Below are 16,122 nucleotides of genomic sequence, written 5' to 3' on the forward strand. Positions count from 1 at the left end.
GAAAGGAGACTCCTCACTTCTTCAGGGAACCAAAGAACTTTGGACCTCATATCCCTGTATCTTCTCAAGAAGCTAGACAAACAGGACACAGGATTTAGAGCTGGCATGGACCTTTGAGGTCATTTCTAGTGCAATTCCCTCCCACCCCTTTCACTGATGAGAAAACTGTGCATCCCAGAGGTCAAGGTCAAAAAGTTGCCTAAATAGCAGAGCTGAAAGTTTCAACCTTACGCCACATGGCCCCTCCCAAAACCTGCAGAGAGAACGTATTTCAGCCTCTAGGTTCCAATTTCCAAAAGGCTTGGAGACCAGCAGACAGGCCGGCTCTCACCTTTCAGGTCTCCGCTCTAAGGAGGGTGGATCTTAATTGATTAACTCAAGGAACCATTTGAATAAAGAAAGTTCTTGCACAACCTGTTTGGGCTCTGAGGTCCCAGGAATAAGAGGGAGCCCAAAGTCCACATTTAATATAATCTTTTTGAGAATTATAAAGGAAGAGATATTAAGAAGTATGTTTATTGTTCTCCTTTTTAATTGAAGAGTTAGTTTCTTTTCTATTGACCAGGTTTGTGTGGGGAGGAGTTTGTTTACCTTAGGAGAGAAGAAAGTAGAATGAGGACCTTTAAGCTTGACTCCTGGGAGGAGGCTCATTAAGAAAGTGGGAGCTGAGTAAAGGGCAGCACGAAGTTACCTGACACAAGGAGGTATTGTTTGTTCCCTTCTATGATGTGACCTGATCTGTTGCATTAAATAGGTTCTCCCATGGTTTCTTTCTCAGCCACCCACATCACAGATATGCTTCTCTCTGCATGCCCCACGATAGCTGAGAAAAGTAGCAGACACATTGCTGGTTTGGGAGTTGGTTGGGATATTGACTTCACCAAATCTGGATTTTGCTATCTCTTGACTCGATCTGTTGGGTCACTTTGTTGCTCTGAGACTCAATTTCCTTCCTTATCTTTAAAATGGGACTAATGATAGCCATCCTTTCTAGCTCAGAGAGGATAAAACGTGAACACTTAGATTGTATGGGGTCTCTTGGACCCCAATATCTCAGAATAATGTTTTTAAATGTATAAAATAAACAATAATACATAAATAAAAATAAATAGGATTACAAAAAAACCAAATTACATTGAAATAGAGTTATAAAAATATTTTTTTAAAAAAACAAGTTAATGGAATCCATATTAAGAACTAACAGTTAAAACCTGTTATAAACTTTAAAGTGCCATAAAAATGTCAGCTATTATTAGCACAGATGTGTTACTCAAAGGGTTGTGTATGGACCAAACTTTTGTCAATCATATTTTAAAAGTTTAAACGAACTAGCCTAAATTCCTGTTTAAAGATATAAAGATATCCCAACATGAGTCCTTCTATCAAGCAAAGAATCACTATGAATTTATCTCTTTTACAAAATCAGATCTTTAGATTCTAATCAGGCTTGCTGTTTTCTAGAAATGGAAAGTACACGTTTTGAATTCTAGTCTGCATTTTGGAAACAATGCATGATCCATGGTCCATTACTGAAGATCTGAGCTCACATAGACCAATTTCGATCTTGATGGATTCTGAGTAATTAATAATTTATCTGACTTCCATTTACCCTCATCAATAGGTCTGAAGCCCTGAGAATATCTGAATTTATTTTATTTTTAGTGATCACCTAAGGGTCTTAAGTTCTCTTATATGCAGCCAGGACTACAAAGAGTTGGAATATAGAGCAAGCTAATTCCATGCAAAAAACAAACAAACAAAACCAAGCAAAGCTTCACCCATGAGTCCATCAACAATTAAGAAAACTTTCCTGTCTAGTGGGCCCCATCTTACCTTAGCAGTCATTCCAGACTCTCAGCTCTATCACAGATTTAAGGCCCTGAAAGCAAACAATGGATTTGTGGCAGTTAGAGAATTGCCCTTTCCCTCTCTTGTGGTCCTTCACATTTCTCATGAAAAGCAGTACCAGCGAAGGCTGTGATTTGGTTTTGCTTCTTTACATCATGACCCTGTGCCTCTTTGCTTCTCAGTTCCAGCCAAAACACAAAAGGACTCCCCAGATGGCCATGAGGACCTCCTAACATCCATATTAAATGAAGCTCTCTAAAACTTACTTGTAATTGGGTTAGCAAGTCTTTCTTTCATTCACTTTCCCCCATCTCAGTGTACAGCCAGTGTGTATACTGACATCCCCACGGTCAGTACTTCTTGCTACATCTTTTTGAAGATGGGGGTGGGGTTCTCCTTTCCATTCACCGTACTGACTGAACATCCCCTCCCTGCTATTGATTAAGGATAGAACATGAAAAATTTTCCTAGGTTCAGCAAGATGATGAAATATGTTACTCACCTCCTGACAGAGAGATGATAGTTTCAGGGTAAGATTGAGACTTTTTTTTGATTGTGTCCAATGTGGGAATTGATTTTGCTTGACTGTATATATTTGTTTTGAGGGTTTTGTTTTTCTTTTTTTCAGGAGGAAGAACTTGGGAAGGAGAGAAAATAGATTTTTATTTATTGAAAAAATTTAATTTAATTTAAAATAAAAGACACCAAAGGTGGCATCTGCTACTGATAATCTTGCCTTAATGGCAGAAGCCCCTGTCCCACATGTTTTGGTCTAGAAATTTCAGTCTTATAAGGATAGCACGGATACCCTTCCCAGGCAGAACATTTCAGTTATAGTATAATCAGAGTTTTAGAGTTTAAATTGTCAGATTTATTTTGGGCCCCATAATTTAGGTGAGATGCAGAAATCTCAGAGAAATGAAACAATAATATTGATGATAACTTACATTTGTGAGCTTCCTAAAGATTTACTAAACACTTTCTTTATAAACATCCTATGATACTAAGTAGTTCCTATAAAGATTATTTTTGCTCATGAAGAAATTGAGTTTCAGCAAGGCTAAAAACTAACCTATCTAGTGGGAGAGCCTGGATTTGAACCCAGATCTCAAGCAAATGAGGAGACACACGGAGAGATGAGGTCAGTTCTCTGCATTAGGAAGATTACTTTCACAATGGCATGAAAGAGGAGTAGAAACCAAAGGAAAAAAAGACTGAGTAGGAGGCTCTTCCAATCAACAAAGCTAAAGAGAAGTAATAAGGTTCGTCCGAACTAGGGTGATATCAGTGGGAGTGGAGAGGAGGAGATAGATGGGAAGATATTGTGAAGGCGGAAGTAATGGATCAGGGGGTGGGGAGCCTGTGGCCTTGAGGTCACATGGGGTGCTCTAGGTCCTCAAATGCAGGTCCCCCACCCCTGTAATAGATCTTGACAACTTATTGGAAATGAAAGTGAGAAACAGCGAAGAGTTGAAAATGATCCTCAGCTCATTAGTTTGGGTGGCAGACTGGGAGGAGGATTGCTGTTCATTCATTTCAGTTGTGTCCTTCTCTTTGTGACCCCACTTTGGGGTTTTCTTGGCAAAGATACTGGAGTGGTTCACCATTTCCTGAAACTGGAGCAAACAGGGTTAAGTGACTTGCCAAGGATCACACAATTAGTAAGTGTCTGAGGTAGGATTTGAACTCAGGGCTTCCTGACTCCAGGCGCAGCATTCTATCCACTATGCCACCTAGCTGTCCCTAAGGGAGGAGGATAAGTAGAAAAAAAAGGAAGTTGCTGTTTTTGTTTGTCCTTTGCTTTCAAAGAGGACCAAATGACCAAGTGATATCTCAACTTGAGTGTGAATTGGATTTAATCGAGGCAGAGTTGCAGAAAGTCATCAGTCTCACTCTCTCATCCTGAGTCATTGGAGTCCAGTGGCAAGACAAAAGTCAGAATGACTGGTGATGGCCCAGGATGCAGCGGATGACCTTGGTGTCTTCAATGGCAGCCTTTGTGGCCATTGGAACAACTTGTTCTCATCCCCCCATTCTAAGGGGTCAAGTCTTCCCATGCTTGGGGTAGACATTCCCACAATTCACCAAAAGGTCTGAGGCCTTTTGGTTACCTGAAGGCACAGTGCAGACCCTGTGACCCAGCAATACCACCCTGGTTTAGCCTGTCTGCCCAGATGGTTTACTGGGGCGTGGCCACCGCTTCTTAGAGTCACAGGGAAGAGGTGGGTGAATCAGGTGGATGAGCAGCCCTGAAAAGGGCTCAGCAAGGCCTCAAACCGGAGGGGCTGGTCTTCCTGAACACCACACGCACCCACACTGTTCTATATCCTTGAATGCTCTCCCTGAATTGTCTTTATACTACTTAGGCTTTGCTCAAACCCAGCTCTGGGTGATTCCCACCGTCTATGTTCTCCAATCTTATGTTGCTGAATGGAGTTAAAGAATGGCAGAGTACTGTGGCACTACAAGTTTATGTTATATAATCTCAACTGTGCACTCAGGATGCCCAGCAATGCTTTGTTATTTCTTGACAGACATTCTATAGCCCTCTCTACGGTAGGTATTCCAAACTTCCTCTTCCCTCTCCAAACCATTCATTTACACTCTCCTTTACGCTCAGCAGAGGACTTCACTTTGTGTTTTACCAAGAAAATGTAGGCCGCCTGTTGCGAACCCCATTTCCCCTGATTGTATCCTCAATATCCCTCAATATTATCTCTCATTCTCCCTCTGCTGACTCTGAAGGAGACCTACTTGCCAAGACCAACTTCTCTGCTCATGATCTTAATCCTATGCCCCTTTACCTTTTCTAGGAATTTGCTCACTTCTTGATTTTTCTAGGGTCAACCCTATCAATTGGGTAGCTCCATTGCAGGAATTTTGTCCATGATGATACTAGCTTACATATCTGTAATGCTTAATGGTTACAAAGTGTGTGACATATTTTATCTGACTTAATATTGATACCAACCCTATGGGGGAGGTACAAGTGCAAGCTGGATTATTTCTATTTTACAAAGGATGAAAATGTTCACTTGGATCCATTTCAATCCACCTTGTCTTAAGTTACGGAGCTAGCAAGCGTCAGTTCTTGGACTCAACCTCAGGTCTGTCTACAAGTGGAGTTCATTTTCCTAATTTTACCCTGTTGTTCTATAACTCTGTCCTGGGCACCCGGGCTGATGTGACATTTTAAAGGTGGAAATCTTGGGAATGTTTGGATGATCTCCAAATTTAATGCAGAGTTAGCTTTTAGGGACCTCCTGGATTAAAAAGGAACTTGAACCAAACTAGATGGATCTGAATCATTATTCAAGTATGGACTCAAGAAAAACCTTCAGAGAAAAGAGACAAAGTCAAGTTTACTGAGACAAATCAGAAGAGGGACCTACTGGTTGACTTGGTTAAGTCATTATTCCTTGCCTCCATTTCTTCATCTGGAAAATGCTTATTAGACTAGATGATCTTTAAGGTCCCTTCTACTTTGGGTCCTATGGCCTAAATCTAAACCTCTACTGTGGTACACGCTAACCATGTTACCTTGGCTATAGTTCTTTGGCTTTTAGATTGCTCATCTGCAAAATGATAGTCACACTGGATATACTTATAAGGTTCTTTCTTTGACACTTCATTGGATCTATGATCCTTACTGGCATCTTCCATGTGTTCATATCATACCCCATTCTGTGCAAATTTCATCCATGTTCTTCTAAAGATCTTCCACAGAGGATCCATTTGATATACTGAAGGCCTTCTTCTAGTTCAGAGTTTCTTAACATTTGTTATGTGTCATGGATCCCTTTGGAAGTCTGGTGATGCCTATAGGCCCCTTCTCAGAATAATGCTTTTAAATAAATAAAATAAAATATATAGGGTTACAAATGAAGCCAATTATATTGGAATATTGTTATCAAAATATTAAAAAAAACCCACAACTCATGGACCCCAGGTTAAGATCCCCTGCTTTGGGACTTTCTATATTGTGCGTATACAAATGAAGGCTTAGTGCATACCCTTTGACCCAACAATACCACTTCTAGGGTTGTATCCGAGTGGGAAAAGGACACGTATGTTCAAAATTATTTATAGCAGTTCTTTTTGTGGTGGCAAAGAATTGGAAATCAAGGGGATGCCCATCAATTAGGGAATGGCTAAACAAGTTGTAGTGTATGAATGTAATGGAATACTATTTTTTAAAAATTATTTTATTATTTAATATTTTAGTTTTTTAACATTGATGTCCGCAACATTTTGAGTTACAAATTTTCTCCCCATTTCTACCTTCCCCCCCCCCCCCACTCCAAGATGGCATATATTCTGGTTGCTCCGTTCCCCAGTCAGCCCTCCCTTCTATCACCCCCCTCCCCTCCCCCATCCCTTTTCCCCTTACTTTCTTGTAGGGCAGGATAGATTTCTATGCCCCATTCCCTGTATATCTTATTTTTCTGTTGCATGCAAATACAACTTTTTTTTTTGAACATCTGTTTTTAAAACTTTGAGTTCCAAATTCTCTCCTCTCTTCCCTCCCCACCCACCCTCCCCAAGAAGGCAAGCAATTCAACATAGGCCACATGTGTATCATTATGCAAAACCCTTCCACAATACTCATGTTGTGAAAGACTAACTATATTTTGCTCCCTCCTATCCAGTCCCCCTTTATTCAATTTTCTCCCTTGATCCGGTTCCTTTTCAAATGTGTTTGCTTTTGATTACCTCCTCCCCCTATCTGCCTTCCCTTCTGTCATTCCCCACCCCCTTTTTTTCTGTAACGTGTGCACTTTTATTTGAATTGGTCTTAAGTCAGTGTACAGGTAAAGGTCCTCCCCTCCCCCAAGTACTAGCACCAATCTCAAAAAACTCACAGGGAGATTGTAAAGTCTTCATTCACGTCTATGTTCGGGGCAGGGAGGGAATTTGGGGGCCATTTATTATGGCTGACAATTAAAAAAAAGGAACGGGTATTAAAGCGGAAGATACAAAAAGCTTTTATTTTTTAAAGGATTACATAATTTACATGTGAAGCAATACTAGTACCTTCCCCCCTCCCCCCTCCCCCCTCCCCCTCTGGATTTTTATTACGTAGCTCCTTTGCTTTAGCATAGGACAGCCCTCACAGAGGCTTGTAACTCTGTAATAACGCATTATACAATACTTGGAATGACTATTAAAAAAAACAAACAAATGTACAACCAGAGTGCTGAAGACACAGTGTAGAACTTTGGGGATGTTTACCTCCAACATACTTAGACTGCTCACTACCTTCACTGTTCCAGTTTTTAAATCCTGAGTCAAGTGCCAAAAAAACCCCAAAAAACAAATAAAGCCATGCCAATCTCATCTCTTTTTTTACGCAATTATCAAGTCACATCCTTTGATAAAAAAAAAACAATCAAAAAAACACAAACAGTCCACTTAGAAGCATTTGCAGTGGGCAATGGAGGGCCCAGATTCATCATACTCCTGCTTGCTGATCCACATCTGTTGGAAGGTGGAAAGAGAGGCCAGGATGGAGCCTCCACTCCAGACAGAGTATTTGCACTCAGGTGGGTCAATGATCTTGATTTTCATTGTGCTGGGAGCTAGGGCTATAATGTCCTTCTGTATCCTGTCAGCAATGCCGGGGTACATGGTAGTACCACCAGACAATACGGTATTGGCACATAAATCCTTATGGATGTCAACATCACACTTCATGATTGAGTTGAAGGTAGTTTCGTGTATTTTACAGGATTCCATACCTAAGACAGATGGTTGGAAGAGAGCTTCTGGGCATCAGAACCTCTCATTGCCAATGGTGATAACCTGACCATCAGGGAGCTCATAGCTCTTCTCCAGAGAAGAGCCAGATGCCGCAGTGGCCATCTCCTGCTCAAAGTCTAGGGCGACGTAACAGCTTCTCCTTGATGTCACACACGATTTCCCTCTCAGCTGTGGTAGTGAAACTGTACCCTCTCTCAGTCAGGATCTTCATGAAGTCCATCAGATCATGGCCAGCCAGATCCAGATGGAGGATAGCATGGGGAAGGACATAACCTTCATAGATGGGCACAGTCTGAGTCACACCATCACCGGAGTCCATCACAATACCAGTGGTACAACCAGAGGCATACAAGGACAGCACAGCCTGGATGGCAATGTACATGGCTGGGGTATTGAAGGTCTCCAACACAATCTGAGTCATCTTTTCTCTGTTAGCTTTGAGGTTCAGAAGGGCTTCTGTGAACAGCACAGGGTGCTCTTCAGGGGCCACACGGAGCTCATTGCAGAAAGTATGATGCCAGATCTTCTCCATGTCATCCCAGTTGGTGACACTACCACGTTCAGTGGGGTACTTCAGGGTCAGAATATCTCTCTTGCTCTGGGCCTCATCCCCCACATAGCTGTCTTTTAGGTCTACACCCACCATCACACCCTGATGTCTGGGGCACTCAACAATGGAAGGGAAGACAGCCCGAGGGGCATCCTCTCCTGCAAAGTCAGCTTTGCACATTCCAGAGTCATTGTCAACAAGGAGAACAGCAATATCATCATTGATGGTGAACTTTGAAGTGGCAAGTTTAAACCCTTAAGAGAGAGAGAAGAGGTGGTGCTGCACCTGGAGGCAGGGGGGAGGCAAGTGCACGCTCGGTGGAAGAGCTTACAGCTCTCATCCACCCTTTTTTATACTCTTCCCCCTACTTTCCTGTGGGGTAAGATACCCAATTGAGTGTGTATGTAATTCCCTCCTCAAGTCAAATCCGATGAGACCAAGATTCACTCATTCTCCCTCACCTGCCCCTCTTCCCTTCTAACAGAACTGCTTTTTCTTGCCACTTTTATGTGAGATAATTTACTCCATTCTATCTCTCCCTTTCTCCCTCTCTCAGTATATTCCTCTCTCATCCCTTAATTTGATTTTATTTTTTTAGATATCATCCCTTCATATTCAACTCACCCTGTGCCCTCTGTCTATATGTATATTCCCTTCAACTACCCTAATACTGAGAAAGTTCTCATGAATTACACACATCGTCTTTCCATGTAGGAATGTAAATAAAACAGTTCAACTTTAGTAAGTCCCTTATGATTTCTCTTTCTTGCTTACCTTTTCATGCTTCTCTTGATTCTTGTGTTTGAGAGTCAAATTTTCTATTCAGCTCTGGTCTTTTCACTGACAAAGCTTGAAAGTCCTCTATTTTATTGAAATTCCATATTTTGCCTTGGAGCATGATACTCAGTTTTGCTGGGTAGGTGATTCTTGGTTTTAATCCTAGCTCCTTTGACCTCCAGAATATCATATTCCAAGCCCTTCGATCCCTTAGTGTAGAAGAGGCTAGATCTTGTATTATCCTGATTATGTTTCTACAATACTCGAATTGTTTCTTTCTGGCTGCCTGAAGTATTTTCTCCTTGACCTGGGAACTGTGGAATTTGGCAACAATATTCCTAGGAGTTTTCTTTTGGGGATCTTTTTGAGGAGGTGATCGGTGGATTCTTTCAATTTCTATTTTACCCTCAGGCTCTAGAATAGCAGGGCAGTTTTCCTTGGTAATTTCTTGAAAGATGATGTCTAGGCTCTTTTTTTGATCATGGCTTTCGGGTAATCCAATAATTTTTAAATTATCTCTCCTGGATCTATTCTCCAGGTCAGTGGTTTTTCCAATGAGATATTTCACATTGTCTTCCATTTTTTCATTCCTTTGGTTCTGTTTTATAATATCTTGATTTCTCATAAAGTCACTAGCTTCTACTTACTCCAATCTAATTTTTAAGGTGGTATTTTCTTCAGAGGTCTTTGGGACCTCCTTTTCCATTTGGCTAATTCTGCCTTTCAAGGCATTCTTCTCTTCATTGACTTTTTGGAGCTCTTTTGCCATTTGAGTTCGTCTATTTTTTAAGGTGTTATTTTCTTCAGTATTTTTTTTTTTTGGTTCTCCTTTAGCAAGTCATTGTTTTTCATGGTTTTCTCACATTACTCTCCTTTCTCTTCCTAATTTTTCCTCTACTTCTCTAACTTGCTTTTCCAAATCCTTTTTGAGCTCTTCCATGGCCTGAGGCCAATTCATATTTTTCTTGGAGGCTTTTGATGTAGGCTCTTTGACTTTGTTGACTTCTTCTGGCTGTATTTTTTGATTTTCTTTGTCACCAAAAAAATATTCTAGAGTCTGAGTCTGAGTCTGCATCCTTTTTCACTGCCTGGCCATGTTCCCAGCCAACTAATTGATCTTTGACCTTTTTATCAGGGTATGACAGCTTGTAGACGAGAGAGTGCTTTGTCCCAAGCTTTAGGATCTAAGTACTGCTGTTTTCAGAGCTACTTCTACACAGCAAGCACTGCCACAGCAGCGCTCCTCCTCCCCCAAGAACCGCCAACTAGGATTGCGACCCATATCCAAGCAGGACAAAACTGCCTCTGGGCCAGCAAAGCTCTCCTTGCACTCCTGCTCTGATCCGTCATTTGATTCCTCCCATCATGTGAGCCAGGGACTCGGGAAGCAGCTGACTCTGGAGCTCTGGAATCCGTGGCAGGAGCTTCCTGTTGCTGCCACCCCCAGGGCTGGGGCTGGACCTCTCTCTAACTGGATATAGCAGTTTTCCCACTAAGCTGCTCCATGGTCTTTGGCTTTTGTGGGTTGAGAAGTCTGGTAACTGCCACAGCTCAATGATTCATGGCCCTCAGGCCTGCTCCAGCCCACTCCCAGTCTGGTCTGTCCTGGTGCGGCCCATGCTGGGCTGCGCTCCCAGCACTGTGCAATAGACCCTTCCCAGTGACCACCCAGGTTCTCCTGGGTTGGAGACCTGCTTCCCTCCACAGCTCTAAAATTTTTTCAGAGCCATTTTTTACAGGTGTTTGGAGGGATTTAGGAGAGAGCTTAAGCGAGTCCCTGCTTTCCAGCTGCCATCTTGGCTCCGTCCCCTCAATAATAATAATGGAATACTATTGTGCTATAAGAAATGAGGAGCAGACGGACTTCATAATAACCTGGAAAGACTTATTTGATGTGATGCTGAGTGAGGTGAGCAGAACCAGGAGAACATGATACATGATTACAGACACATGGTATCTGTGCTGACTAACTTTGATAGACTTGGCTCTTCTCAGCAATGCAAGGTTCTAATACAGCTCCAAAAGACTAATGATGGAAAAAGAGATTCACATCCAGAGAAAGAATTATGGAGTCTGAATGCAGACTATTTGCTCTTTCTCTTTCTTTTTTTTTGTTGTTTCTGTTTTGTTTCTTCTTTCTTGTGGCTCATTCCATTGGTTGTAGTTCTTCTTTGCAACTTAGACTATTGTGAAAATACGTTTAGTGTGAAGGTATATGTAGAACCTATATTTGATTGCGTGCCGTCTTGGGTGAGAAGAGGTGAAGACAGGGAGGCGGAAAAAATTTGGAACTTAGAAACTTGAGGAACTGAATGTTGTAAACTAAAACTAAAAATTAATTAATTCATTAATTTTAAAAATGAAGGCCCAGTGGATAGAACCCTGGGCCTGGAGTCTGAAAAATCTCCATTCAAATATAGCCACCCTTACTAGCTATGTAACCCTGGGCAAGTCACCTAATCTCTGGTTTCTCATCTCACCTCCCAGGGTTGTTACGAGGATCAAAGGAGATAATATTTGTAAAGTGCCTGGCACATAGTAAGTGCTTTATAAATGTTAGTTATTCTTATTATTCCAGATTGGGGGAAACACGGCTTTACACAATTCAGTAGTCCTTGGAGGCATTGTTGTGCTGCAGCATGTTGTAATAATCAATATGGCCATTCATAATTGACTCGATTTGTCATATATAGGTTATTAAGCTGATTTATTCTGAGTGGATATGGATCTTGGTATCCTGGACTTGACCCTCTCAGTCATAGGCACACTGTGATGGAGGGCCAGGTTAATGCATGTGTTACCATTGGTCCTTCTCTTCCTGTCAAGATAAATAAGCATCACCACAGGTTGTGCCAAGACCTATGCCAAGAGTACAGTGTTATCTGAAAACAGAAGCATTATAAGGAATGATGACAATATTAGGACCCTAAATCTCCTTCTTCAGTTTTTCCTGTCTGTTCAGTCGTATTCAGCTCTTCCTGACCCCATCTGGCATTTTCTTGCAAAGATATTGGAGTGGTTTGCCATTTCCTTCTGCGGCTCATTTAATAAATGAGGAAACTGAGGTGAACAGGGTCTTGCCCAGGGTCACACAGCTATAAATGACTGAAGCCAGATCTTCCTGACTCCAGGCCCGGTGCTCTATCCACGAAACCATGTAGCTGCCTCCTCAGTTTTTCCTGGTCCACTATTCATGTGTTATTTCAGACCTCTCTTTAGCAGGGCTACTGGCTACTCATTTTGCTATCTTATCATTGGCAGCTAGGTGGCGTAGTGGATAGCAAGCTGGACCCGGAGTCAGGAACACCAGAGCTCAAACATGGCCTTAGATCAGGGTTGGGCAGGCTGTGGCCTCGAGGCCACATGTGGTCCTCTAGGTCCTTGAGTGCGGCCCTTTGACTGAATCCGAATTTCACAGAGTAAATTGTATTAATAAAGGTATTTGTTCTGTAAAACTTGGACTCAAGTCAAAAGGCTGCACCAGAGGACCTAAAAGGCCTCGAGGCTGCAGGTTCCCCACCCCTGGAATAGATGCTTTCTAGCTGTGTGACCCTGGGCAAATTAGTTAGCTATCGCGAGCTTCAGTTTCCTGATAGCAGCTACTAGCACCTACTCCCCAAGGCTGTTACAAGGATAAAATGAAATATTTGTAAAGCACTTTGTAAACCTTAAAGCACTATATACCTGCTAGTTATTATTAGCTATTATTGTTTAATCTTTAAGTTTGTTCCCAGGTGAATTCTTTTTTTTGGCCATAGCAACTCATGAAACATTTAAAGAATTTTGGCTTTAATTAGCAAAGGGAGTACCCGTATTGCTGAAATAATGAGTCCTTGAAATGCATACGAAAATATGTATTTTTCCAATCTCACTCCTCTATTATTAGCATTATAAAGCACATGGTTTTTACAATCTCATAGGTAAAATGTGTTGTTACACGGCTATGAGTCATGGAGCACCAGTCTCTAAAGAATTAAAAACAAGCTGTAATCAGAGGATGGAGGAGAGGCAGGCAATGGTGGATAAGATCAGTCTGCAGCACACAACAAAGAAGGAATTGGGAAGGACCCAGGTAAATGATTGTATATCATTAGGATCAAAAAAGGGAAGATGGGCTGGATGGCAAAGCAAAGTGAGAGCAAAATATATTTTATGTAAACAGATGGTCCCTGCGCTCCTGGTGGAAGTGTTTGTGATGCCAAGAGGATAATGGGGAAGGACTCCCAGAATACTGGATGGACCGTTCTTGGTGAGCATAGGGGAGGATACGGATGAGAGCAGCACCCGGATGAATTATGACCTGCTTCGTTGGTGGGAACGTCTGCACTGATGGGATCACAGATGCACTTGAGCGTAGGGAGCCTACCAGGTAAATTATAATAATGCAAAATTTATACCAGCCTGTAACCAACATTCCATGGGAACGCAATAAATCAGAAAATTTTTAACAATAACATAAACAATATGGAAGCCAATAGCAATAAAGCAAAATTTATGAGTTTGTAGCCAATGGTATATGCTGGGGGTGGGGAGGAGTAGTCTGAAATAATAATATACATAAATATTAGAGTAGTGGGGTTGAAGACAGAGGTTATAAGGATTATCCTGACATTTCTCACCTTCCTTTTTATGTCATTCTTTGTAGGAGTCACTGGAAAATAAATGTAATCGATTTTTTGCCTTACAAGGGGCAATTCTTGTACTATTTGACTTCTGGGTGTGGCAGCCAGCATGGATGCTGTCAGTAGGATGTCAGTTGCAAATAGCAGCATAAAAAAGTAGAGAATATTAGGATCCCCAACCTTGGGCATGGTCCTTGGAGCATGGCTACACTGTGAAGAATGGAATATAATTTGCAGATCGAAGAAGATAATGGAATAAGATTCAGAAATAATATCATTGTACAAATATAAAACATAGGACAAAGAACAATCATTTCAGAAAAGACTCAAAGCAAGTTTAACCCTGTTTGCAAAGCACTCCCAAAAACACTAGGCAGTTTGGGAAAATCTTCACTCAGGTGACCTCTTCTACCTTGCTGGGTCATCTGATCTGAAAACCTAGCCCTAGACATTGTGATTTAACTTTTATTGTAGCTTTAAGATTATTTCCTAGGGCTAAATTGCCACTACGGACAGGTCCTTGGGTTGGGTCAGGACAAGTGGTGAATATGCTGCTTTAGAGGACAGCCACCGCCCACTTGGGAGACCTTTCCTGACTTTCAGTCAACAAAAAAAGGACCTATTCCTTCCACGTGTAATGATACATAGTAACAGGCACTTTAACATTTGCAAAATGCCCTACAGGTTAATCTATTTCACCCTCACAAAAACCCTGTGAGGCGGGTGTTATTATCACCCTCCTTCTACAAATGAGGATGCTGAGGCAGCTAGAGGTTAAGTGACTTCCATGCACTAAGTATGGGTTGCAATTACTTATATTCTGACTTTAAATAAGAAAAGAAAAACGACTCAAAGCTTGGTGTGTTTGGGCACGTTTGGAGCCAGAGAACAGAGACATCTAGTGTCAGTCATGGACAGCATCCTAGTCATCAGAACATGAAGGAAGGTAGTCACCTAGTGGACAGAAGGGTGGGTTTAAGGATTGCTGAATGAATGGACACAGCAATCATAGGATGGTGAGGGTACTCTTTGGATCTTTCTTTCTTTCTTTCTTTCTTTTTTTCTTTCTTTCTTTCTTTCTTTCTTTCTTTCTTTCTTCCTTCCTTCCTTCCTTCCTTCCTTCTCTCTCTCTCTCCCTCTCTCTCCCTTACTTCCTTCTTCCTTTCTTTATCTTTATTTCTTCCTTCCTTTCCTCCCTCCCTTCTTTCCTTCCTTCCTTTCTTTCCTTCCTCCCTCCCTTCCTCTTTTCCTTCTTTCTTTTCTTCCTTCCTTCTTTCCTTCTTTCTTTCTTCCTTCCTTCCCTTTCCTCCTCCCTCCCTCCCTTTCTTTTCCTTCATTCTTCCCTTCTTTCTCTTTCTTTCTTTCCTCCCTCCCTTCCTTTTTTTCTTTCTTCCTTTTTTTCTTTCTCTTTCTCTCTTTCTTTGCTTCCTCCCTTCCTCTTTTCCTTCTTTCTTTTCTTCCTTCCTTCTTTCTTTCTTCCTTCCCTTTCCTCCTCCCTCCCTTTCTTTTCCTTCTCTTTCCTTCCTTCCTAAAGTGGTTTATTATGAACTTTAAAAAAGACCAATTAACCTGAAATAGTTATCTAAACATTTAAAAATGACTTTTCTCAATCCTCACTGTCCTCAACTTCTCTGCAACCTTTGACACCATTGATCATCCTGTCTTCTTTGATACTCTCTATAGAGGTTTATGCCATTTCATGTTTCTGCTCCCTAGTTTTCCCATCTATCAAAATGGGAGAGGTCAGTTTAGCTAAGAAGATTCTTGTGACTGGGTAGAAAAGCACTGGATTTGGAGTCAGAGGACCTTGGTCTGAATCCTGGCTCAGTTAGCTTTGGGTGATGGCAGCTAAGCCAATGAGCCTCTCTGGGCCTCTGATGAAATCTGGAAAATGAGGAAAGGTGAGTACATGAACTCTGAGGTCAGGTCCTTCCTTTAACTGTAAAGTGTCTGTGCTTTTATGCTGTATGTACACAAGGCCCAGATAGAGCAGAGGACAGACTGAGCACTTCACAGATTATTTTTTGAATTCAATTGAAACGTAGACTAAATTCGCTACATTTATTTGGCCTCGAAATGAAAAGTCTTATCCTATGGTGAAAAGGCAATTCAATTTCTAGGATGTTCCTCTTAGAGAAGAATGTGTTATGTAACTGAAGGAAGGTCTTCCATTTGTGCAGGATTGGACTTATTTTATATGTACTATCAAATTGAGGAGGTGGTAATTAAAAGGTACTGGGGGACACAGTTATAATTAATTTCCCAGGTCATAGGATCTCTTCTGAGGTAATTAAAAATAGAAATTATTAGGTATCACCCCCTTTAATAACCACTTGAATGTTACACACTGGGGCTGTGTGCAGACCTGGAAGTAGAAGCTTGTAAAATTGAATATTACATTAACCTGTAGGACAAATTTATGTGTCATAAGAAAAAAGTTTCTCCTAGTCTCCTAACCCTAATGGATATCTTATTGTCTGGCACACTGCAATGTGGTCTCTGGCAGTAGTCCACTTGTTTCCTGCCAAAAATTCCCATGGCATGTGTTCAGGGCCTGCCAGGAAG

The 16,122-nt window shown here is 41.5% G+C and overlaps 1 pseudogene; it reads right to left on the bottom strand.

Moving 5' to 3' along the window:
• Positions 1-7,260: 7,260 nt before the first annotated feature.
• On the bottom strand, positions 7,261-8,380 carry LOC118848129 (annotated as a pseudogene).
• Positions 8,381-16,122: the final 7,742 nt, after the last annotated feature.

The sequence above is a fragment of the Trichosurus vulpecula genome, chromosome 4 (genome assembly GCF_011100635.1).
Source record: "Trichosurus vulpecula isolate mTriVul1 chromosome 4, mTriVul1.pri, whole genome shotgun sequence".
In the NCBI taxonomy this organism is placed as follows: Eukaryota; Metazoa; Chordata; class Mammalia; order Diprotodontia; family Phalangeridae; genus Trichosurus; species Trichosurus vulpecula.